This window comes from Mustela nivalis, assembly GCF_964662115.1.
Source record: "Mustela nivalis genome assembly, chromosome: 1".
NCBI classification, from domain to species: Eukaryota; Metazoa; Chordata; class Mammalia; order Carnivora; family Mustelidae; genus Mustela; species Mustela nivalis.
This window is the reverse complement of record NC_139020.1, coordinates 27,087,119-27,113,057: the sequence shown is the minus strand read 5'-3', so window position 1 is coordinate 27,113,057 and position 25,939 is coordinate 27,087,119. Positions and strand designations below refer to the sequence as shown.

At 38.8% G+C, this 25,939-nt stretch overlaps 1 long non-coding RNA gene and 1 pseudogene across 3 annotated transcripts; both read left to right on the top strand.

Annotated features, from left to right (window-relative positions):
* The first annotated feature begins 450 nt into the window (after positions 1–450).
* LOC309843719 lies at positions 451–25,717 on the top strand. 2 transcript variants are annotated; one of them, XR_014300310.1, is made up of 5 exons: positions 451–520; positions 2,411–2,474; positions 5,667–5,771; positions 10,515–10,543; positions 25,454–25,717. It is a non-coding gene; the product is annotated as an uncharacterized lncRNA (long non-coding RNA). The 2 variants fall into 2 exon arrangements; XR_014300309.1 differs by lacking the exon at positions 10,515–10,543.
* On the top strand, positions 11,593–12,814 carry LOC309841011 (small ribosomal subunit protein uS2B pseudogene; annotated as a pseudogene). The gene is made up of 2 exons: positions 11,593–11,601; positions 12,200–12,814. The product of its transcript is annotated as a small ribosomal subunit protein uS2B pseudogene (transcript).
* Positions 25,718–25,939: the final 222 nt, after the last annotated feature.

The window sequence follows — 25,939 nt, the reverse complement described above, 5'->3', positions numbered from 1 at the left end:
CTGACCCCATCTGCTCCTTCCCCGCAGGGGTTTTCTGGAATACTGGTCATCCTTTTCCCCATTGGCGTCTTTACGCTTTTGCTCTCTTCTTTATCCTTTTCTGTACTCCAGCCAGCTCTTTAATGCCTCCCACTTCAGTAACTTTGTAGTCTTTGTTCTCCCACCACATCTCTGTTCAGCTACTGCCTCCTCTCTCTTTCCCCCACCAGACTTCTTGAGAGGGTCCCACCGCTAGATTTTTCTGCTTTCTAACATCCTATTTACCTCCAACCCCCAGCTGTCTGAGTTTCAAAGGCTCCCTGCAAACCCACCTAAAACTACTTTCACTGAAGTTACCAACTTGTTTGTTGAAATCAAATGGCATTTTTCACTTCTAAGTTTTCTGAATTCTCTGACACATCTGACACTTGCATAACTACCTTCTGGGAATGTTCTCTGCCTCTTTCTTCAGGGATGACAAGATTCTGATTTTCCACTTCAGTGGCCAACCCTGTATCTCTTTAAGAACCAATGTTCTAAGGTACATACATAAACTTTTTTTTTTTTAAGGATATTTAATGAAATGGGTTTCTTGTTGGAAAAAATATTTGAAGGGTACCTTAGCATTAGGATTCAACCAATACGAGTTTGCTTCAAATATACAAATACTGATTCATAGGGCTGATACTGCAAACAAGCAAAGTCTACAGAGATTACAAATAGTTTTGTTATAAGAAATTAAGAATGAGGGGCACCTAGGTGGCTCAGAGGGTTAAGTCTCTGCCTTCTTCTCAGGTCATGATCCCAGACTCCTGGGATCGAGCCCCGCATCGGGCTCTCTGCTGAGAAGGGAGCCTGCTTCCCCCTCTCTCTGCCTGCTTCTCTGCCTACTTGGGATCTCTCTCTCTCTGTCAAATAAATAAATAAAATCTTAAGAATAAATAAAGTATGATAAATATGATGGTTTAAGCTTGTCCCCAGCCATATTTTCTCTCAGACATTTCTGTTAACCTGATTTTATGAAAGCACATAGGCCAACTTGATTTGGAAAATTCTATTCAAGAGTGTGGGCACAGGACAGAGCAATGGAGAGAAGAGGGTAGAAAGTAATCATGGTTATGAACTTTAATTTGAAGTACTTAATGGGTGGCCTAAGAATAATAAAAAATAACTAGCTAACAATATTTAAATATAATTCCCATTGTATTTATTTAGTTATTTTTAATGAGGGGAAGCTTTTCAGAAGAAAATATTAAGTCACTGACATAAAAACAAAAAACACAAAACCCTGCCATCTCTACTTCCACTCAAATGATTGAGGTTGATTTTTTAAAAATAGAATACATCCTTTTAAAAAGTCCAGAGTATATTTTCTGGCATTGAGAAACATTTTACTGCTTATAAGACTCTACCACAATTCTCTGCTCGCACAAAACACAGTTTTGAAATGAGTTCATTTTTTAAAAGATTTTATTTATGAGCGAGAGAAAGAGAGAGAGAGTGTGCACCCATATATGTGCACACATGAGTGGGGGAGAGGCACAAGGAGAGGAGGAAGAAGCTCTCGCTGGGAGCCCGATATGGAGCTCCGTCCCAGGACCCTGAGGCTGTGACCTGAGCCAAAGTCTGATGCTTAGCTGACTGAGCCACCCAGGCTCCCCAAGAGTTGCTTTTCTTTTCTTTTTTCTTTTTTTTTAAAGATTTTATTTATTTATTTGACAGTAGATGGAGAGGCAGGCAGAGAGAGAGAGAGAGGGAAGCAGGCTCCTTGCTGAGCAGAGAGCCCGATGCGGGACTCGATCCCAGGACCCTGAGATCATGACCTGAGCCGAAGGCAGCGGCTTAACCCACTGAGCCACCCAGGCACCCCAAGAGTTTATTTTCTTGAGAAAAATAAAGTGCTTATACAGAGCTAGCCAAAACAAGTCTCTACAGATTGGCTAGATTAAGTGGCTGGGAGTGCTGTAAATCCAGAGTGACTTGCAGGGGAATCCAGTAGAAAGGAATGGAGACCCTGGGCTTAGGTAATGCAGCATTACTCTTACAGTTATGGAGTTATTCCACATGTGCTATAGAAACTGATTTTGTAGCTATATCCTTGTAGGTGGAGATACTATAGTCAAATGGTGTTTCCTTTTTGACTTAAATGCTATAGAAACGTAGCAATTATACTAAAGATAAATGGCATTGGCTAATTGGTTTATTCCCCAAGTTGTGTTGGTAGGTTGAAATTTTTTTTAAGATTTTATATATTAAGATTAAGATTATATATTAAGATTTTATATATTATTAAGATTTTATATATTTATTTGAGAGAGAAAGAGAGTGAGAGTGAAAGAGAACATGAGCAGGGAGGAAGAGTGGAGGGATTGGGTGAAGGAGAAGCAGACTCCCTGCTGAGCAAGGAAACTGACTCGGGACTCGATTCCAGGAACCTAGGATCGTGAACTAAGCCGAAGGCAGATGCATAACCTACTCACCCACCCAAGCTCCAGGTAAGTTGAAATTATCTTGTAAAGATCATCATTTTTTAAAATATTTCAGATAAACTCAATATTTTATGCAAACATTGATTCTTTTGAAATTTGAATTTTTATATCCTAACATATCTTGTAAGTATGAATTCTTTTTATGTCTGGCTGAAGCTAAGATTTCTTTTTTATAATTTATAGTGGAGTTTTTGGTGTGAGCTTGGTCCTGGAGTCAACTTAAGATGTGAAAAATCACATGTAGTCAACATTGTCTTTGAAAATCCCTTAAATCACTAATAAAATAGACTCCATGGTAAACCATATTAGCATATAATCTCCCATATGTAGGGGCCAGTGCAGTCAGTTTTCCTTTAACTTTGGACCAGATTTTGTTCTTCAAATAACATAGTTTGCTTAAGTTTAAGACCACATTGTTAAAAAATGTATATACTTAGATATTAGAATTACATTGCAATTAGGGAGATGTTCACAACACTAGGAGCTCCTGAGAAAAAAATAATTGAGGAAACAATAGATAAAATCAACCAAACTATTTTTTGTTTGTTTGTTTATCTTATATAGTACCTCTTAGTTTGCTAGGACTGCCATAACAATCACATAGACTGGGTGGCATGCACAACAGAAATTTATATTCTCCTAATTCTAGAGGCTAGAAGTTTGTGATCAGGGTATCATGGGGTTGGTTTCTTCTGAGACTTTTCTGTTTTTCTTATAGATGACCCTCTTTTTTTGTGTGTCTTTACGCATCTTCTCTCTGTGTATATATGTGTCTTAATTTCCTCTTCTTACTGGATCAGAGCCCATTCTAATGACCTCATTTAACCTTAATTACCTTTGTAAAGACCATCGCTCCAAATATAGTTGCATTCTGAGTTAAGGGGAGTTAGGACTTTAATCTATGAGTCTGGGGAGGATACAATTCACCCAATAATACAGTAGAATGTAATTATATTGTGTCTGATTATATTAGGCACATTTCTGATGTACTAGAAGATCAGGAAGCCTAGCAATCAGATTATTTCTGTGACCTGCAGAAAAAGGCCACCAACGCTACTATTATCTATCTCTACCTCCATCCCCTCTACGACAAACACCACCATCACCACCATCATCTCCTTCATCAAAACAACATGGCCACCCCTCTACTACCATTGCCATTACTTCTGCCATCACCTCATCCCCACTCAATAATAACTACTCAGGGTAATTCAGCCTTAAATTCTAGAAGACCTCAGATACGGGTTTGTACTGTCGACCAAGTCAAAAAGTTTCCATGGAATAGATCAGATACATCAGAGCTTCAAACTGAATTCTAAAATAATACAGAAAATATCTCCTGGTTAGTGACAGCTTTTCTAATATGACACTAATATCATAAATTATAAGGGAACGTACTGACATTTAATGACATAAAATCCAGCATCTTTGGCATGTCAGAAATACCACAAATAAAATTCAAACAATAACAAGTCTAGAGATTTTGTTTATTACACACTTGTGAAAAAGGGTTAATTAAGTACATTTATAGGTTAGAGTAAAGACGCCTAGTGCTACAACTTACTGATATGGAAAATCTTGGAGATAATTAGGTTTGGGAAAGAGACCAATAATTTTATTCAGGGAGTACTAGATTTGAGTGCTCTTACATCATACAAGAGATTCTACGTAGATAATTGTATATCATATTTATGTTAAACAAAAGACATTCAAATTATTATTTTTTGCTATTAAGATTTTATTTTTAATATGCCATGAAAATCTTGATTTTATATTTTTAAGATATGTTCCCAGGTGCATCTCTTAATGCTCCAAGTTTTACCATTTTGCTCCCATTTTCTTTGGGAAATGGGATTTCTCCCATTTCAGCATTTCAGCATTTTGCAGGTTTAAAAAAAAAAAACACACACAGCAGTTTGAACTTATACCTTACTACTTAATACAATTCTGCTGAAGAAAGGGTAAGATTGAAGAAAAGTAACTGTTCCATTTTTTCATTGGCCTCAAAAGTGTACACTGCCCAAAAGGATACATCAAAATGAAACCCAAAATGACTATTTTGAAACTTAGACAACTATCAATTTTTACCTCAAGCAGACAACGTGAACAAGAAACTAACTGTATTTACATATAGTAACTATAATTGTATGGCTTCTTAAATCATCTAAGAAGGGTCTTACATTCAATAATCAAGAAATAATTTTAAACTAGTAGTTATTTTCACTTCAAAAGATAGTATCCCTTTTTCCACATGTATTTCTCATGAAAGAATGTGTTTTCTTACACAAATGTTATACATATTTGAAGCAACAACAATAGTCAGCAAAAATGTGACATTTCTGTTTACAGTTGCTCCAAAATATTTTTCAGTTTCACAAAGCCATTATCCAGTGTGGCCGCAAAATAGAGACTGGAGATTCTAGATAGCAAATGTTATTTCTAAAACCAATGTTAAGTCAGAAAAATGTATAATAGGCATGACCCTAAATTTCTGGATCTAGCAAACTAAGAATAAACACCTAAGAAAAGTTTCCTACTATTTTCTGAAAGAAATAAAGAGGTTTTTGTTTGTACAATATTCTGGTGTTTTTTTTTTAAGATTTTATTTATTTATGAGAGAGAGAGAGAGGGGGGAGAGAGCAAGCACAGGCAGACAGAATGGCAGGCAGAGGCAGAGGGAGAAGCAGGCTCCCTGCCGAGCAAGGAGCCGGATGTGGGACTGGGATCATGACCTGAGCCGAAGGCAGCTGCTTAACCAACTGAGCCACCCAGGCGTCCCAATATTCTGGTTTTTGATTGTACAATATTCTATGTGCTATATGGATATGCAATTTAAATAGCTATATGCTGTGTCCATCTCTGCCCTATTTCCTATAGCTCTCCCTTTCCACCCACAACAATATACTATCTTTTACCGAATTATAGACATTAACCTAAATCATCCCACATGGTCCAAGGGAAGAGTTAACGTAATACATGGATGTAAAACATGACAGGAAAAAAGTCCTTTTCAATCTTCTCAAAAGCAAAATATGTTTGTATCACAAGTCCCTCAGGAAACACTAATGTCTTTAATTTTTGATAGTGTCTTTTTCCTGATACTATACTTGAATGTGGTTGTCTTAGTCAGCTAGTGCTGCTATAATAAATTACCATAGAATGCATGGGGTAGAAACAACAGAAATTTATTTCTCATAGTTCTGGAGGCTGGAAGTCCAAGATTAGGATGCCAACACGGTTCTGGTGACAACCCTCTTCCAGATAACAGACTGATGACTTGTATCTTCACATAGTAAAGAGAAGGTAAGAAAGTTCTCTGTGGCTCCTTTTATAGGCACTAATCTAATTCATGAGGGCTGTACTCTCATGATCTAATCACCTCCCAAAGTCCTCACCTCCTAATAACATCATTCTGGAGGTTAGGATTTCAGCCTCTGAATCCTGGGAGGACACAAACATGCAGTCCCTAGTATTGGTTCCAGCTTCTGCAGGACTCTTCCCCCACCACTTCTCCTTGAGTTCCAGCTTCTGGAACTTGTCCAATTAACATCTGAATCAATATTCATAATTTGGCTAATTTTCTGAAGTCCTTGAAGATTTTCTTGACCTGTTGGTAGCAACCCTGGGAGCAGTGAAAGATTCTGCTGACGGATATATCTCATGTCAGCCAATGTTGACTTCATAAAAGTTCAAGGGCAAGTCCTATAGTCGTTGCAGCTCTAGCCACTGCTCAGAACTGAGGAAACCAGTTCTCACTATCTGAGGAAGTCAACCATAACCTGACTTTCTCTTTCTAGCACTTCCCAACAAAAAATACTTGCATGGTTGCAAACAAGCCACAAACTGGGAGAAGACATTTACAAAACACATATATGATAAAAGACATGCAATGCATGCAAAATACACAAAGTACTCCTTTTTAAAGAAGATTTTATTTATTTTGAGAGAGTGTGTACACATGAGCGGTGGGAGGGGCAGAGGCAGAGGGAGAGACAGAATCTCAAGCAGACTCCACACTGAACATGGAGCCTGACACAGGGCTCGATCTCATGACCCTGAGATCTTGACCTGACCCAAAATCAAGAGTTAGACACTTAACTGACTGAGCCACCCAGGCACCCCTTATATGACCCTTAAAACTCAACAATAGGAAAGCAAATAATTAAAAAGTGGGCTAAAGAGACACCTGGTAGCTCAGCCAGTTAAGAGTTTGCCTTTGGTTCTGGTCATGATCCCAGGGTCCTGGGAATAAACTCCACATCAGGGTCTCTGCTCAGTGGGAAGCCTGTCTCTCCCTCTCCTTCTGCCACTCTCCCTGCTTGCACTCACTCTTTCTCTCTCTCTTTCTGTGTCAAATAAATAAATAAAATCTTTGGGAAAAAAATAGTGGGCTTAAGATCTGAACCGACACCTCACCAAAAAGATATACAGATGGCAAATAAGCATTTGAAATGATGTTCTACCTCATATGTCATTGGGGAATTATAAATTAAAATAATGATGAGATACTACCACACATCTATCAGAACACAAAAAGTCCAAAACACAGATAAGACCAATGTTGATTAAGATGTGGAGAAAAAGAGACTCTCATTCATTGTTGGTAGGAATACAAAATGGTACAGCCCCTTTGGAAGACAATTTGGTGGTTTCTTATAAAACTAAACATGCTCTTATTATATGATACAGCAATTGTACTTCTTGATATTTACCCAATGGAGTTGAAAATTTATGTTCCCATAAAAACTTGCACAATGAATGTTTATGGCAGCTTTATTCATAATTGCCAAAAACCGAAAATAACAGAGATCCTTTAGTAGGTGAGTGGATAAATAAATGGCCTTGCACTCTGAAAATGGAATATTATTCAGTGCTAAGAAGAAATGAGCTTTCAACCCACAAAAAAACATAGAAAACTATGAAAACGTATTATTAAGTGAAAGATGTCAGTTTGAAAAGGTTTCATGCTGTATGATTCCAACAGTATGACATTCTAGAAAAGGCAAATCTATAGAGACAGTGAAAAGATCAGTGGTTGCCAGAGGGAAGGAGAGGGAGGAGAGATGAATAGGTAGGAAACTGAGAATTTTTCAGGCAGGGAAACTAATCTGTGTGACACTGAATATGTGACCTCATACATTTGTCAAAACTTATAGAACAGTATAACATGGAGAAGGAGCCCTAATGTAAACAAAAGAGTTTAGTTAATAATAAAGACTGTATCAATATCGATTCATAAATTGTAACAAATGTATCATACCAATGCAAGAAGTTGATGGAAACCATGAATGGGGGGAGGAGAAATATAGGGAACTCTGTCAGTGTCTGCTCAATTTCTCTGTACACCTGAAACTAAAGCCTATTAGTAATTTTTAAAAAAATATTTGACAAAGTAAAAAAGTCCTTTACAGCTCATTGACATGATTTCATTGGCCTATATTCACAAGGCTAACCTGTTGCAAATGCTCTTATTGCATCTTCAAAAGGTTTTTACTGAGAGTTTCCTAATGTACCATTTGGTTGTTGTTGGGCTAGTGGTGGTCACTGGAGTCTGCACTGGCTTCCATGCAGGTTTCTCTTGTTCAGTTGCACAAGGAGGAGCAGGTTCAGAATATCCTGTCCGTGATGCTAGAGCAGTGGGTACAGATGAGAAGTGGGAATCCGAGCAGAGACAGCAGTTGGACTTGAGCCAGAGTCACTAGTGTGGATGAACCAACTGGAACAGTGGTCTTAGGATTTGGTCACTGGGTTGTAGCTGAAGCAGGTATTATATCAGTGTTTTGGGATTTCTCCTCAGAACCATCATGAACTTCTCCTCATTTTGAGTAAATTCTTTGAGGAGAGTTAACATCATTAAGAGCATCATCATCATTAAGGGCCTTGTCTACAGAAATTGGTTTTTTCCCACTACTCTAAATGCATCCTTCACCTTCAGTCTTGTTACTACAAAGCTGCAGTCAGCTCCACTGGGTCCAGTTGCTGGCACTACACTGAATTCTAGAACCAAAGTCCTGACTGATCCTGGAGCCCCCAGTCCATATCACATTCCTGGAGACAATCCCCCCAACTCCCCATGTCACAGTACATTGTTCAGGTCTCTAGAAAGCTCTCCTCTCGGACCCCCTGCTGCACACAACCCAAACTGACTCTTAAATGGCAATAGAATCAGTATTTCTTGGTTTGAAAAGATAAAAAGGAAGGAAAAAATTCCCCATCAGTATGTTAGTTTTCATCCCCTTAAAATAAGAGAGATTTTTTAAAAGATTTTATTTATTTATATGAAAGAGAGAGAGAAAGAGAGATCACAAGTAGGCAGAGAGAGAAAGGAGGGGAAGCAGGATCCCTGCTGAGCAGAGAGCCTGATGTGGGGCTCAATCCCAGGACCCTGGGATCATGACCTGAGCTGAAGGCAGAGGCTTTAACCCACTGAGCCACCCAGGTGCCCCGAGAGATTTTCAATTAGAGAGGCATAATTCACACTGGAGAAATTATATCATACCATATTTTATTTTTTTTAAGATTTTATTTATTTATTTGACAGAGATCACAAGTAGGCAGAGAGGCAGACAGAGAAAGAGAGAGAGAGGAGGAAGCAGGCTCCCTACTGAGCAGTGAGTCTGATGTGGGGCTCGATCCCAGGACCCTGAGATCATGACCTGAGCTGAAGGCATAGGCTTAACCCACTGAGCCACCCAGGCACCCCAATCATACCATATTTTAAAAAACAAAATTTAACTATTAAAAGTGGTTTTAAAATCACCTTCCTGTTTTTTGACATTTAGCAGCTGGGAAATAATAATACCCAAATGCATACACAATGAAGGCTTAGGGAAAAACAGATCCAATCAGGAGTTTAGTTTTAGCCAATCTATGTGTAAATTACTTGTAGATATCTACATGGAGTTGTTGAGTAGGTAGACATTAATTTTAAAATTGTTTCCCAGATGGCATGAAAGTCATGGAAATAAATGGCATTATCTAGAAAGTGAATGTATAGAGACAGAAAAAAAAATTATTTGGGAAAGACCAACTTAGAGATTTTCAAGACAGAACCAGATATTACGAAGTTGCCTGGTAAGGAGTGGCCAATGAGAGAGAGGTGTCAATCTATCTCCAAGAAGAGTCCTTGGCAAAGAGTAAAGGAAGTGTTTCAAGGAGGAAAGGATAATTATTTGTGTCAAAAGCTACAAAATCATTTGTGTAAGCCAAAAGGTGCTTTTAGGTAAGGCAACAACAGGACTGAGAATTGACTTGGATTTGGCTGCATGGAGGTCACTGGTGACTTTGAACAAACAGCTCTTGTGGATGGAAAGAGACAGAAGCAGATTTGGAGTAGATTCAAGGGAGTGTGGGAAAACAGGAAGCATAGAGAACGTGTACAGGCAATTGTATTTAAGAGGTTACACGGCAAAGGGAAGCAGGGAAATGGAAAATGGACCTAAAGATGTGAAACCAAGGGGAGTTTACTGTCCTTTTGTTGTTGTTGATGGAAGAGGGAGGGGACAATTGCAGGCATGAAGTCTTTGAGCAGGGGAGTGATGATGAGAGTCAGTACACCAGAGGAGGAGTTGACTTTAAGGCAAAGCACTACCCATGATATTCAACCACAGGGAGAATAAAAGGTATATGATTACAGATACAGGCTAGCAGATGGATAAGAAACAAGACCATCAGTTAAGAATGAGGAAGAGGGATGAGGTGTTGAAGGCTTTTATAGAGAAGAGACTATGCATAATAGCTCTGGGAGAGGGAGAGACTGAACTGACTCACAGATATCCCACAAACTCTCCTCTTAGGCAAGTCACATACCTGTCTAGAGGATTCTCAGACAGAGAAAATAATTTGGGGACTTTTTGTAGAATTTACTTTCATTGGAAAAAAGTGAGAAGTCCCAATTCATTTTCATTCTTCATGAGCTGTATCCAAAAGTTCTAAGCTCCAAAATTTTCTTTCTTCATTGTCCTACAGAATTTCGGGGTTGTTGTTTACTTCAACTAAGAATACAACACCATTTAAATTTATTTCTCCTTAAATCTGTCCTTATAGAGCAACTCAAGAAACCAGAAACCTTGAAGGTGAGTCATAGAAGGATGCTTTTTTTCAGGACTAACTGATTAAAACCACAGTCTTAATCAAAGTATCCCATCTCTGATCTACAACTCTCCTGGCATATGACACAAGATATCATCTTATCCTAGAACCATTCCAATGAGAAAATGTTTCCTATAATATGCCAAAATAATGATTATTTAAACTTGTAGAATATTGCTGATTTGTTAAAATATCTGTCAGTGACCACCTAACACGGAAAAAAAATAAAATAATAAAACTTTGTAACGTCAGGAAGAAAAAAATACCTTTTTCCTTCTACCCTTCTAGGTTCTTGGCTGAATCTCATAACAAAAGTCAGGTTAACAAGAGAAAATCATATAAATTTGTTTACTATAAGTTTTATATGACACAGGAGCCTTCAAAAGAAAGTGAAGATCTGGGGCAGTTGGGTGGCTCATTTGGTTAAGTGTCAGACTCTTGATTTCAAGTCAGGTCATGATCTCAGGGTGGTGGGATTGAATCCCATGTTAGGCTCTGCCCTCAGCAGGGAGCCTACTTGAGATTCTCTCTCTCCCTCTCCTTCTTACCCTCCCCACTCTGCATTCTCTGTCTCTTTCTCTCTCTCTCAAAATAAATAAATAAACCTTAAAGAAGAAGAAGAGGAAGAAGAAAAGGAAGAAGAAGGGAAAGGAGAAGGAGAGGGAAATGGAGAGAGAGAGAGAGAGGGAAAAGACTTCTTCAGAGCCTTATCCCAGCTGGCAGAAGGGATTTCCCTCCCCTCCACCCACCTCCAGCCTTCCTGTTTTACCTCAAAAGGCAAAAACAAAACAGAACTCCCCCCCTGCCAAACATAGTTAACAAGGGTTAGGACTTCAAGGAAATAGATACATATATCTTTAGCCATGGAAGGGAGTCCAGGGTGGTAGGTAGGAGAAGATCTACCACTAGAGAAAAACTTGTGGAGGTCACAGTCCAAGGACAAAGGCCAACTAAAATGCTAAAAATTTAAATTTGAATTCCCCCTTGATGGGGATCACACCTCCACACCAGCAGGGTTCCATTCTAACAGGGCATGACAGCTGTAAGTTCTGCAAGGAACAGGTTTTTTCTGAGGTGGCATACTTAGGGAAGCCCAGTGCCAAGTGGGAAAATAAAACACAGACCCTAGAGGAATTTGAAGCTTCTGGCATCTATTACAACAGCAAAAATTAACATAAAGCCTCACACTAATGGCTTATTTACCTCAGTTTTAATTATTCATGTATATCATTTTCACCTTTCAACAAAAAAAATTACAAGGCCTACAAGGCAAGAAAAAACACAGTCTAAAATGATAGGCGTACCTGGGTGGCTCCGTCAGGTAAGCATCTGACTCTTGATTTCGGCTTAGGTCGTGATCTCAGGGTCCTGAGTTGGAACCCTGAATCCTGAGTTGGGCTTTGTGCTCAGCAAGGAGTCTGATTCTCTCCTTCTCCCTCTTCCTCTGCCCTTCCCCTGCCAGTCACACCCTCCAATTAATCAATTAATCTTCAAAATGACAAACCAAATGTTAGAACCAGCTTCAGATATGACCCAGCCATAGGGATTATCATGCAGAGAATTTGAAATAATTATGATTAGCCTTTCTGCTGTCCAGAGAGGTCCACAGAGCATTGTCTGGTTCCCATTGTAACTAAAAGGGAAACTTTCATAGTGTCTGGAGCCTTGATGTCCTGCAAATGAAGGGGGAGGATGTCCTCAAGTTCCTTACAGCAGGAACCCATTCAGGTGGCACTGACTTTGAGTTCCAAATGAAACAGTACATCCACAAAAGGAAAGCTGATGGCATCTCTATCATCTGAAGAGAACCTGAGAGAAACTTCTGCTGATGGTTCATGCCACTGTTGCCATTGAAAACCCAGCTGACGGCAGTGTCCTATGGCCTGAGAATATGGGCCAGAAGGCTGTACTGCCATTGGAGCCAATCCTATCACTGGTCACTTCCTTCTGGAACCTAGAACCAGATCCAGGCAGTCTTCTGGGAACTGAAACTTCTGGTAATAACTGACCCCAGGGCTGATGATCAGCCTCTCACAGAAATGTCTTATGTTAACCTGCTGACCACCGTTCGGTGTATCACAGACTCTCCTCTGCACAGTGACACTGCCTTCCTGGGCAACAAGGGAGCTCACTCAGTGGGTCTGACGCGGTGGCAACTGGCCAAAGAAGTTTTGCACAGGCGCGGCACCATCTGTGAACCTCCACAGAGGGTCATGTCTAATTTCTCCTTTTACAATTCTGAAAAGAGATTGTAAAGGAAAAGCAAAAGGGCACCTGGATGGCTGTGGGTCAAATGTCAGACTCTGGGTTTTGGCTCAGGTCATGATCTCATGGGTCATGAGATTGAGCCCCTGTGAGGGCCTCTGCTCAGCAGAGAGTCAGCTTGAAGATTTCTCTCTCTATCCCTCCTCCCACTCATGTGCACGTGCTCTCTCTCTCTCTCTCTCTTAAATAAATAAATAAATAAATCTTATTTAAAAAAAAAAAAAAAAAAGAAGAGCAGATCACTGCTGAGAAGGCTATGTGACTAAGAAGGAATTTCAGGGTGAATGGACTGCTCCAGCTCCCAAGTTCACTGCTCTTCAACCCAAGGTCACAGGCTGGTCTGACGGCCTGCAGGTGTCCTCTGTGCCTACCCAGCAGTTATCCACTGAAGACTGAAGCTCTCAGCCTGCCACTGAGAACTGGTCTGCAGCTCTCACTGCTCTGGCCACTCAATGGTTAAGAACAACCACTGAGGGGTCTTAAGTTGTTCATCCACAGACTCTCAAGCGGAAAATGGAAATAAGGTTGACAGAAAATAAAGTTTCTTTAAAAAATTCTTTAATAAAATAAAATAACTAATTAATATTGTAGCAGACCTAATGGAAAAAGTGGACCATATGCAAGAAGGTAGAGGTAATATAAGCAGAGAGAGGGCAAATCTAAGAACGAATAAAAAAAGAAATGCAAGATATCAAAAACACTCTAAAATAATTGAAATATGTCTGCTATGGGCTCATTGGTAGACGTGACATGACCAAGGAAAGAATGAGTGAGCTTGAAGATAGATCAATAGAAATAACTGAAAGAATCTAAGGGTTAAAAGAGACATTAAAAACTGTCTAGTGTATTTACTCATTTTTCTTCCTGGAAAAATTGGATTAAAAATACATTCTCTTTTCTGATGGGATGTCAATGATGTCAACAATCATTTAACTCTTGCCGCCAAGACTTGCAAATAGAAGCATATAATTTAATAGAACTAGCTTAGGTGAAACAACTTTAGGCATTTAAATACCATTTGCCTCTAAAATGCAGTGCAATATACAAATTATAGGCAGTTATAGTTTAATAGAATTAGAACAGGATCCTACATTTTTTCCACTATTTTACAGCATCCTGACCACATTTCTTTAATATATTTTCGTTGTCATTCTTTGACTAAATGCCCTACATTCTTTATGCTATAGCTTTTACACTTGTCTACTGCTACTTTGATCTTTTCTAGGATTAAGTATCAGTTGTCAAACACTGAAATTAAAAGCTCTTATTAATGGCCTTGTCTCTTTGGATTTTAGTATTTAACATCCCTTCGGTCAGTGTTCAATTTCAGTTCGGCTGTTGCTGTTTGCACATTTTCATAACTTGTTTCCAGAGAGTCATTATGTTGAAACATTGAAGGTCAAGTTGCTGCTAAATGGATTTTTTAATATATATTGTAATGTCAGAAGAAGAATAGTGTAACAGTTTGAGATTATTAGCTTTACCTACTTTCATTGACTGAAATTGGAATTTGAGCTCATATTTACATATTTCACATGCTCGTATTTCATTTCTCATATGTGTAAAATTCTGTGCTGGTGTTGAGGTGGCTAAGAAGAGACTGCCTTGACTTCAAGGCATGATTAGGTTATAACTGTATCTTAGAATTACCTTGGAAGCTTTTTAAAAATTCTGTCATTCAGGCCTGTTTGATGTGGGGCCTGTTTGCATTGGGGTTCAAGTACCGATATTTTCAAGAGTTCCCCCAAATAATTTTAGTGTGTAATCAAGGTTAAAATTATTGAAAAATATAGTAAGAGAAATATCATGCAGAAAGATTTGAAAGTGATAGATAAGAAAGTTGTATGCACACACATACACACGCTTGTGAGATTTCAGAGGACAAGGAGTTCATTTTCAATGGAGAAATCAGCAATAAGTGTTTCTGAGTGTAAAGGACTGTAAAGATTTTGGAGAGTACTACCTGACTAAGTGGAGATGCATGTCTGGCAGGAGCGCACTATGACTGAAAAAGACAAAAAAAATGTACTTGGCAATGACCTTTTTGGATGATGTAGGAAAAAGGTGGATTCAGAAGAGAATACTGCCTTGAATTGTTGAGACAGAGATCTCAAACTGAGAAGGCCTTAAAAATTCAGGGTGAATTTTAGACTGCTATCATTATAAGGTATTTTTTTCTTTTTTTTTTTTTATAATTTTTTATTTTTTTAATAAACATATATTTTTATCCCCAGGTGTACAGGTCTGTGAATCACCAGGTTTACACACTTCACAGCACTCACCAAAGCACATACCCTCCCCAATGTCCATAATCCCACCCCCTTCTCCCAAACCCCCTCCCCCCAGCAACCCTGTTTGTTTTGTGAGATTAAGAGTCACTTAATAGGGGGTTTTTTTTGTATTATTTAAGTGTGCAGAAATGTAAATCCATGATCCTATTACCTAGCTCAAGAATTAAACATTATCAATGCATTTAAAATCTGGGTGCTTCCTTCCCTGATAATAACCCTTTGCAGAGGTAATTATCACCCTGAATTTGGTGTTTATGATTGCCGTGCCTTTTTTAACATTTTAGAACACAGATGCTTATGTTCCTAAACAAAATATATTTTCCAGTTAAAAAATACATTATAAAGTATGGAAGAGAATAAATATGGCATAATGAAAAAGGTGTTTCAGGATATTGGGCCTCGCAGCAATATAGAGGAATCATGAAGGGAGGACTGGTTTCTGGGAGTGTAGCTGTTGTTTCATGGAATTAGACCCTGTGGACCATTTTCTCATTGCGAGAGCACCCTCCTCCCTAGCCTTCTCCTGTACCTCCTTTTTGACTTTGTCTCTACCTCTCCCTTCTTTCTCGGTCTCTTCCATGGCGTCCATTTTTTGTCTACTTCCTATAGCTCTTACTTTGTTGGGTAGACTTTCAGGTCCATAGTACCAAAATTCTGATGACTTCCAAGTTTGTTTGATCAACACGTGTGGCTCCTCAGCTCCAGGCCTATGTTGCTAATTGCCTGTGGTTATCAAGCTTCACAGCCATTTCCATCATGTCCAAAATCAATCTTAGTGACATCTTACTCTTCTCCTGCTTTATTCATCCCCTTTTTAATGTATTTCCTCTCCCTTTACTTTCATCTCTACCAATGATCCCCAAGATTTGTCTTCTTACCCAAGCTAGAAAACTGGGAGTCTTTCCCACAGAACCTTCTAAACATCAGTTGTGCCTACTAATTAATGCCAAGACTAATGTCTTGCTAGGTTAAACTCCTTAATCATGCTTTGTATTGTCTCCCTCCCCAATTCTCTCCACTGCCCTAATCTCAGGGTCTTTTGTCACTTTTCTACTCTGTTATGGGTCTGTAAACATATCTCCCCAGCCCTCATTTTGTCCAAGTCCTACTATCTATCTCTCATTTGCTCTCAGTGTGATTTTCTTAAACACAAATCTGCTTACTTTCCACTCCAGGTGAGAAAAACAAAAACAAAACAAAACAAAACAAAAGAACAACTCCTCTAGCTTCTACAGAGGCTTCCCATTTTGTTCTTTTGAGCCCGAATTAAGATTCTACAGAGTTGACTCAAAGACAACTAGTAGTACCAAGTTAGGGCAGATGAATCTTTTGGGGGAGACAGAGAAGAGTGGGTTCAAAAGCAAATACCCTTTTACTCCTCCTATCCTATTTTGCTGCTAAGTAATTCATTCACCAAATATTTGTATTTGATAAATTTCACATGTAAAAATTTGCAAGTTTAAGGTGTACACTGTACTACTTTGACATACTTCTATATTGTAATTTGATTGTCATTGAAGCAGTATTTATCACATGATATCATTATGTACAGAATTATTGACTAATTCATTATACTGTTTATTAGATCTCTATGGCTTATTTACTACTCATTACAACATTATACCCTTAAATACCATCAATTTTATCCCCTCTACACGACTCTCTTCCTCATAATCAATATTTTACTCTTCTACTGTGTATGTATATCACATCTTCTTTTATCCATTCTTCTGTTAATGGCCATCTGAGTTGTTTCCATAGCTTGGTTACCATTCACCAAATATTTATTGACACCTACCGCATGCCAGATACTCTTCTTTGTGCTATTTGTATTAACTCTTTAACTTTTGCAACAACTGATGGATGCAGGTAATAGAATTATCCCCATTTTGCAGATAAGAAAATAGTATCAAATTACCCAAGATATAGTTTGGTGCAACCCAGAATGAGGACTTGAACATAGGAAACTCGATTCTAGAATTCTGTCATCCAAAGTGAGATTCTTGGACCAGTAGAATCGTATCACTGGTATTATTCTTAGAAATGCAGACCCTGTGCCCCCATTCTAGTCTTACTCATAGGAATTTGACTTTTTATAAGGTTCCCAGGTGATGTGCAAGTTTATTCGTGATTAAAAAGCACTGTTTTTGAGTCTGGGTTTTTAACCCTTACATTGCCCCTATGTATCAAAAGTTCACTCCTGCCTTCTTCTTCAAATATATCAGTTAGTTCTTCTTTTTCAGGGGACTCACAAAAACAAAAATAACAATCCCAAAACCTTGCCCTTTTCACTGAAGGGTTGAGAGCCAGATGAATATTATGTATGTAGGCTCCGAAGATGAGCCCCCAGGAACTGAGCCAAGCCTCCTCCTTTAATGGCCACTTCTTCATGTGTCCTCAATCTGACATCGGATACTCTCAACAAAGTTAAGATGGGAAATTAAGAAGCTGGAACTTTTCCGGCCAGGGGAAATATGAGCCCATACTATTATTAGTTATTATTCCAATCAGTTCTTGGTGTAGGTTCTTGGTGTAGAATTTTGCAGCTCCTGAAAAGGGTCTGAATAACTGATGTTCAAAATAACCCCTGGTCACTTCATGGTTGTCCACAGTTGGTATGAATTCAGTACCATGTGCTTAACTAAGCAGGATGAAGAGGTAAAAGCAGCTACAACTTGGAATCCAAGTAGCAAGGAAAGCTTAGGATCAGATGGTCTTATAACCTTAATTGACAACACAACCTTAACAGTTCATCAAAGTGACATGGATCTTCTAAGTTAATATGGCAGGAAGGGTAAGCTTCAGAATAAACTGTGTATCACTCAGTCTTCCAAAACTCATTCTTGGAGGCTTCTTGGCCAGTCTCACCCTTGGCTCCTTATCTACCTGGAAACTGTTTTCAGCACATTTTTGGATCTCTCACAAAACACTCAAAACCCCGTCGAGCCATAATAATAAATGGATGGTTTGCCAAGGTTGTGCAGAGAGAGGGAGAATGTGTCATGTTACACAGCACCCTGCAGAAACTTTTTTTTTTTTTTTAAGATTTAATTCATTTATCTGACAGAGAGAGACACAGCAAGAGAGCGAACACAAGCAGGGGGAGTGAGAGAGGGAGATGCAGGCTCTGCGCCGAGCGGGGAGCCCGATGCAGCGCTCCATCCCAGGACCCCGGGATCATGAGCCCAGCTGAAGGCGCATGCTTAACACCCGAACCATCCTGATGCCCCCACCGCGCGGAAACTTAAGCAAAATCTTCATTAGCCATAAGGCTCTTTATGTTTTTCTTTCTCAGAGGCTTCCTTCTCAATCTAATTAGGTTTTCCCCCCTTTCCTTTCATTCCTCCTTCTTCTTCCACACAGTATCTAGTAAGCTTGTTTTTTTGCTCATATCAACTGCAATCCCAAGTTTTAAATAACTCAAGCAAAACAAACTGGATCGTTCAAAAAAGTAATGCATTTCCTACCTGACCTCACTAGCCACTGCATCCACCCTTGTTCTTGGGACCCTTTCAAACAAAAGCCAGTTTCCTCCCAGGTGGGGGTAGAGGTGTCTAAAATAACAATAGACACCTTCTCCATATGGCTACACTCTCCTCTCTCGCAGCACTTCTTCATGTTTTTTATAGACCTAAGAATAAAAAGCCTTTATCCTGTTGGCAAAGGGCTGGGTGGACAGGCCATCTTTAATGTTCAAAAGACAAGGTGCCTGCTCTTTGAATGTATGTATTTATGTGGCAAGCATTTGAAACAGACCTTTGTATCCCTACAGTGACTCTGGGCATCTCACACTCGATCAGAGAGGCCTCACTTCTGTATAATTTTATACATTGGCTTTCCACATGATATTTCCTAGGAAAAGGAGCTCTAATTCTAGAAGTAATTCTTAAAGTATTGAAAACAAGTAATAGACAACGTAGTGTCTTACGGGCTCAACCTTCTTTGCACGGTGAAGGACTCTGCATTACCTGGCCTCTACCAGCCTTCCCAGCCTCCACCACCACGCTTCATGCTGCCAGCCAGCACTCTTGAGGTTCCAAGAAGCACCACATGCATCAAGTTTCTATGCCTTTGCTTGTGCTGTTCTGTCCATTCACTTGGGAGTGCTTACCTCCATTTGGAGTACAATTTGTGTCAGTGCTGTTATGAAGACCTTATTATCTTCTTCTGTTTTGGCTCTGTAACAGAGTCATGGACTGGGTGGCCTAAACAACAGAGGTTTATTTAATATTCTTCTCAAGGCTGGAAGTTCAAGATCAGAGTGACAGTATGATCAAGTTCTGAGGAGAGCCTTCTTCTGGGTTCAGACTGCTGACTTCTCATTGCATTCTATGGTTGAAAGAGGGTGACAGAGCTCTCTGAGGTCTCTTGTCTAAGAGCACTAATCCAGGGCACCGGGGTGGCTCAGTGGGTTAAGCCTCTGCCTCTGCCTCTGCCTTTGGCTCAGGTCATGATCTCAGGGTCCTGGGATCGAGCCCCACATTGAGCTCTTTGCTCAGTCGGGGGGCCTTCTTCCCCCTCTCTCTTTGCCTGCCTCTCTGCCTACTTGCGATCATTCTCTCTGTCAAATAAGTAAAATTAAAAAAAAAAAAAAAGCGCACTAATCCATGCATGAGGTTTAATTCCTTCATGAGGGTTCTGTCCTCACAACCTAATCACTTCCCAAAGGCCCCAACTTCCTAAGAGGAGGAGGATTAGGATATTAACATAAGAATTTTGTTGGGGGACACCAGTCCACTACATTGATCTTCCCCATTTGAAGGGATCACACCTGCTTTATTGCCCAGAATGTACTCATTTCATTGCACCTATCCTCACTTTGTGTTTTGTCTCTAGTAGAAAATAAGCTTTTTGAGGGCAAGGACTGTTGTCCTTATTTGTTCTTGAATCTCAGCCACTGCCTGGCTGGTGTAAATATCTTTTGACTCTTTGGATGAATATGCATTTGAATGATTATTTCCAAACTTAAATAACAACAGGCTTTGATGAAAGAAAAGTAGCGTAGGTATATAGTCTGCATTAAGGAAGGCATAATTCTGCTTGAGAAAAGTTGGTATGTCATGGGCTCTTTTTTCCCCACTCCTGTATTCTATCTTTCAAGTGTCCTGGGTAAGTATAGAGCCTTAATAGTTTAGTCAGAACTAGCACCAATAGTGTATTACAGGATAGATGTGTGGTTTTCAACTACGTAAAGCTCTCTAAATTCTTGGAAAACAAATAAACAAACAAATGAATCCCAATCTGAAAAAAATTTCCAGAAAGTCTCCACTCTGTTGACAGATAGACTCGTTCTTAATTAGGAATAATTCCATATATCTCCAGCTATAGTATTGACTTATTAAAAAAATAACAACTTCCCCACTATCAGAGTGCTTGTAAAATTGGTCTATATATGTATAACCATAATTAGCTGGTAGCTGTCTTCTAGAAGTGTCATTCATTTTCTAATATAGTATCAAAAAGGGCAATACTTGCCCTGTATTACAAAAACCAATTAAAACTTTAAAAATATGGTTAAGATGCAGGAAAAACTGAAAAGCAACAAGAAAGACTTCTAAAATAATTCCCATCCTAAAAAATAAGACATACATTTGTGTTTGAACACATATCTCTAAAAAGAAATGCCTCCCAGCACAAGAATATTGTGAAAAATTATCACTATTTTTTAAAAGTAAGGTATTAAGGTAATAAATTAATGCAGAACAGGCCACTAATATCCTGGAATTAGCATAGACCTGAATTAAAACTTTGAGATTGTTAGAATTCTTTTTCAATTGTGATGAAATGGAAAAAATCTATTTCTAGGCCTGTGATTTATTCATATTCATTGTATGACTCACATTTATGATTAAATTTGAGGCACTGGCTGGTTATTCATCTAGGTACAAAAAGAAGGGGAAAAAAAATCTGTTGATCACCTTAAGAATAGAATTAGTAGAAAAAAAAACTAGATTACGATGTGAAAAATGAGCAACTACTAATATGCTATTTTTTCCAGTTCCTGAAAGGAAATGATTTCACTTTATAAATCCAAATATGTTGCTTGTGTCACACAATATAGGCAGAATATACTTGCTCAAATGTCAACTTTATGTTCAGGAAGAGCCAAAATATCAAAAAATAAAAATAAGATATCTGAAAAATCTTTATACCTCCAGGGAGAAGACCGTAATTCCCAACCATGTACATTTTACTTGCATTCCACAACCACCTAGTTTAAGAATGAGAAAGTATACTAAGTTTTTATTTAGCTGAGTTCAGGACTAAGAATATGTAAAATTCCCTGAATTTTTAGTTATCACTCTACATTTAGTTTATATATTTTATTTTTGGCTTTGAGAACATCCCCAAGTGCAACTTCTTGTCATTGTTTTCTTTTTCTCAGTTGTCCCCAAAGAGAATATCAATATTGAAACTCAGAAACCAATTTCAATTTGTTTTAGTGCACGTCTAGTATCAGAGAGGTTTTCTATTTAATATTTAAACACATCAATAAATATTTAAACAGCGAAGTACTTGTGCTGGGTAAATTCTAACTAAAGGAAGATGGAAGCTATCTTACTGTTCCAATGTTACTAACCATAAGTTGGGGATTCTCAGCTTGTGTGTGTGTGTGTGTGTGTGTGTGTGTGTGTGTGTGTGTGATTTTTGCAATCTATTCAATGTAAAATATTTTCCACATTAACTTTGGTTCAAGTTGAGCAAACAATGTAACTAGCTGGAAAATTAAAGTGACTTTTCTTAAAACTTTTGTTTAGCTATATGTTCTTGAACAGAACACAAATTTCAAAAGGAAAGTAAAATCCTTTTCATGTCCAAATTTGTAGTCATTCTTATTTACTCTGCTTGTATTTTTCTTTTGCTTATTTTTTTTAAAGATTTTATTTATTTATTTGACAGAGAGAGATCACAAGCTGGCAGAGAGGGAGGCAGAGAGAGAGGAGGAAGCAGGCTCCCTGCTGAGCAGAGAGCCCGATGTGGGACTCTATCCCAGGACCCTGAGATCATGACCTGAGCTGAAGGCAGAGGCTTAACCCACTGAGCCACCCAGGCGCCCCTCTTTTGCTTATTTTTGATAATAAATTAATATCTCACCATCAAGCATATTATTTAGAGTCTTTAAAGAATATTTACAAACAAAATCCTTTGCAATTCTATAAACTGTTCAGATAAATATCGAAAGTAATAAGAAGGCTAGAATTTTATGAAGGGTAGTTATTTATCTAGGTCTTTAGGACCAACGTCCCAGTGTACCAGCCAGTCCTGTAAGAATTCCTTATTTTAAATGACTCATAAAACAAATTACAAACTTAGATTGGTAGGTAACAATAAAAAGAATGTGAATTAGATGGGTTTTGATGAAATCAGTGTGATTCTAGTACAGAAATGCCCCCACTGAATGTTGGAAGAGCCTAGTGCCCACTGAAGATTTTTGCCAGCGTCTTCGGTCTATTGAAATGCTTTGAAAGTATGTGTGCTGGTTTCCCCCCCCCCCCCATTATCTATTTCACCCATCACCCACCCACATCCCCTCTGGCAACCACCAGACCTAATCACATGGGCCCTGTTCTAGAGGGTTAGAGCCTCTCTCTTTCCTTCCAGTCTTGAAGAAGAAAACCCTTAGCACAGCTAAAGCTTCATGGAATCAGATTCTGCTAACAGCAGTGGAAGCTTGGTTGAGGACCTCAAACCCAGTGGAGACCCCAGCCCTGGTCACTCCTTGCTTGCAGCTGTGTGAGACCCTGAGCAGAGGGCCCAAGGAAGCCGGCCTAGACTCCTCACTCACAGGAAATGTGAGATAATACAATGAGTTATTTTAAGCCTCTGAGTTTGTGGTAATTTATGATGCAGGGTAGGAAACTAATGTGCAAGCCTCAGGAATAGCATAGGTAACTATGAAAGCTTTGTATCATTATATTTTTATATGTCTATATTTTCATATGCTTCTTGAGAGCTGGACTCTTTTTTGGTTCTCTTTGTGTTTTAGTTCACTTAGACACAAGCATTCCTTGAATATTCTTTGAATGAACTAATTTGTGGATGAATTCCTTCTTGTAGTATCCTGGTTCTTTTTATGTCCAACCCTGCTAAGAAACTGCTCTTTCCATCTCCTACTTTTATTCCTTCCTCTGACTTTCCAACAGTGGAATGAGTTGTATCCATTAACCAGCTATGTTTTGGTTATAATTAGCAAGCATCAGAATTGCAAAGTCTAGTGAAAGTGTACCCCCTTGGGTTTAGGGCTCCATATGAGCTATTCAAATTAATGTATTTTTCTTCATATTCAACCATAAAGACATCCTTCCTTTGGGATGCTATCACCTGTCATTTATCAATTGTTAGGAAATTCTTAAAATGTGTTTCTCATAGAAATTTTCCAATTAGAAGTACTATAAAATGCAATTACATTATACATTCTGTTACTTAGGAAAAACTGGGCCAGTCAGGGCTCCTTGTTATAAGTGACAGAAATCAGTTCTGCCATTAAGAAAAAGGTGTGTTGGAAACCTACTTGGCAGCTGACAGAATAAAATGTAGCAGAGAGAATTCAGCTTGGAAAATGCATGAGAACTAAGGTGTGAGGAAGGTTAGAACTCCGATTAAAGAGATGACCTTCAAGCAAGTGCAGTGTGTTGCTATGTTGTCCTTAGATTGATATGAGATACCACATATGAACCCCTCATGAATGGGGTTTTACCCCACTCCCATTAGAAAAGGTTCTAAATTGTCTCTTTCTTTGTCTCACTACCGAGAGATTCAGTGAGCTTAGGGGACCATCTAATTGGCAGAGTTCATTTTGTGGCTTTGAGAGAGCAAGTGTCTGGCATTTTTGGTTTCCATGGCAGTATGGGGAACCCTACCTCTCATCAAGACACAATAGTCATTTGCCCAAACATGAGGTTCAGAGAGTGGGCTGCCTTTACCCCAAAACATAACCTGATATATGCAATACAAAGTGTTGGCATTTTCAAGAAGTAGGCTTAGTTTGATTGTATTGTTGATAAAAATGTGAAGCAGATATGAGTTGCAAGAAAGACTTGAAATAAAGCCAGAGACTTTTATTTTACTTTACTTTACTTTATTTACTTAAGTAGGCTTCACACCCAACATGGAGCCCAAAGTGGGACTTGAACTCATGACTCTGAGATCAAGACGTGACCCGAGATCAAGGGTTGCATGCTTAACCGACTGATCACCGCCCCCAACCCCATGCCCCTAAAGTCAGAGAATTTTAAAACATAACAGTAAGATTATTTACTCAATACATACTCAACTGTATGGCCACTTTTGGCAGTAGTTACATAAAGAAAGAGATAACCAAAATGGTTTGGGAGACTTCCTACCTTCCCAGAAGTTGTAATTCATATACACAGTTGTGGATGATTCTATTTAATTGAAACAATGGTTCTGCAATGTTCGAGAAATATGATTGCCATTATTGAGGGTATACCCACCCCCTGTCCATGTTCCTTACTCAGCAGCCTGTTGTAGAGTCTCTGTCAACAAGATTTTCTGTTCATCACATGCAAGTAATTGGATCAAAAAACAAAATACAACAGGTTCAATGATCTTTACTTCAAGTTTCTGTGAGGGAAAGGTTAAATTTTTAGTAGCTAGGAACTTAGGATCCTGCTGTCAATTACTTCTACTTCATTCTTTTCCACAATGTCTATATCAAATGTCACCCTCTCCTTCATCTGACTTCCAGTAATTTGTAAATAAATTTACTTATTAACATCTAGTATTCTGTTATCTATATTCCTGATTTTCTCATCAGATTATGAACTGTGTCAGAGTAAAGAAGATTTAGCAAGAGTTAGTTTAATCCTGGGACGCCTGGGTGGCTCAGTTGGTTAAGCAGCTGCCTTCAGCTCGGGTCATGATCCCGGTGTCCTGGGATCGAGTCCCACATTGGGCTCCTTGCTCCGCGGGGAGCCTGCTTCTCTCTCTGACTCTGACTGCCACTCTGTCTGCCTGTGCTCACTCTCACGCTCTCTCTCTCTCTGACAAAATAAAAAAAAATCTTAAAAAAACAAAAGAGTTAGTTTAATCCTATTCCTAGTTTCTGCATTACTTTATACACTGTGACGCTGTGTTTGTAGCTTAGCTGACTCCCCATCAGGCTACATGCTTTTGGGGGGTAGAGATTGTTTTCTTTTCGTCTTTGTCCATGGTACTGAAATTCTAAAGAACCAATAGGGTGGGATCATTCGTTTGTCTTAAGGGTACTTGTCATAAACAAGATGTGTATACTAAACTCCCATTTATTTGGCAAAATTATCATACTTTTGAAAGGCCAGTGAAACTTGTGTATGTATGTGTGTTTCTGTTTTTTAGAAGTTAATCCTAACATGTCATGTGAAAGACAGCATTACATCTCCTATGCTTTGAAGATGGAAAAAAAATAAATTTGAGGATTGAGAACAAGCCCTTGGTAAAAGAAAGCATATCATCTTCACCTGTTATTGCTCTCCTGACAAAGATCTGCATCAGTGAGTGCTAAATGAGTACCCACAATGTGCCTTTTTAAATTCATTTTGAATACTGTTGGCAAATGAAGCAATGTTGCAAAATATATTACCCTGAGCTAAGACCCTGGGACAGGAATTAAAAGGCCTGATGTCTTAATTTTTTAATTGAATAAATATTTGCTAACATATTATGCTAGGTAGAAGTTTTAACACAACTGTATACTTGCTGTGTACTGTTGGTAAGTCACCTAACCACACTGAGACCAAGTTTTCATGTTCGTAAAATGAATATAGTGTGGGTCTTGCAGTGTCTCATTGCATAATTAGTGAGAGACATACTGTATATTCAAGT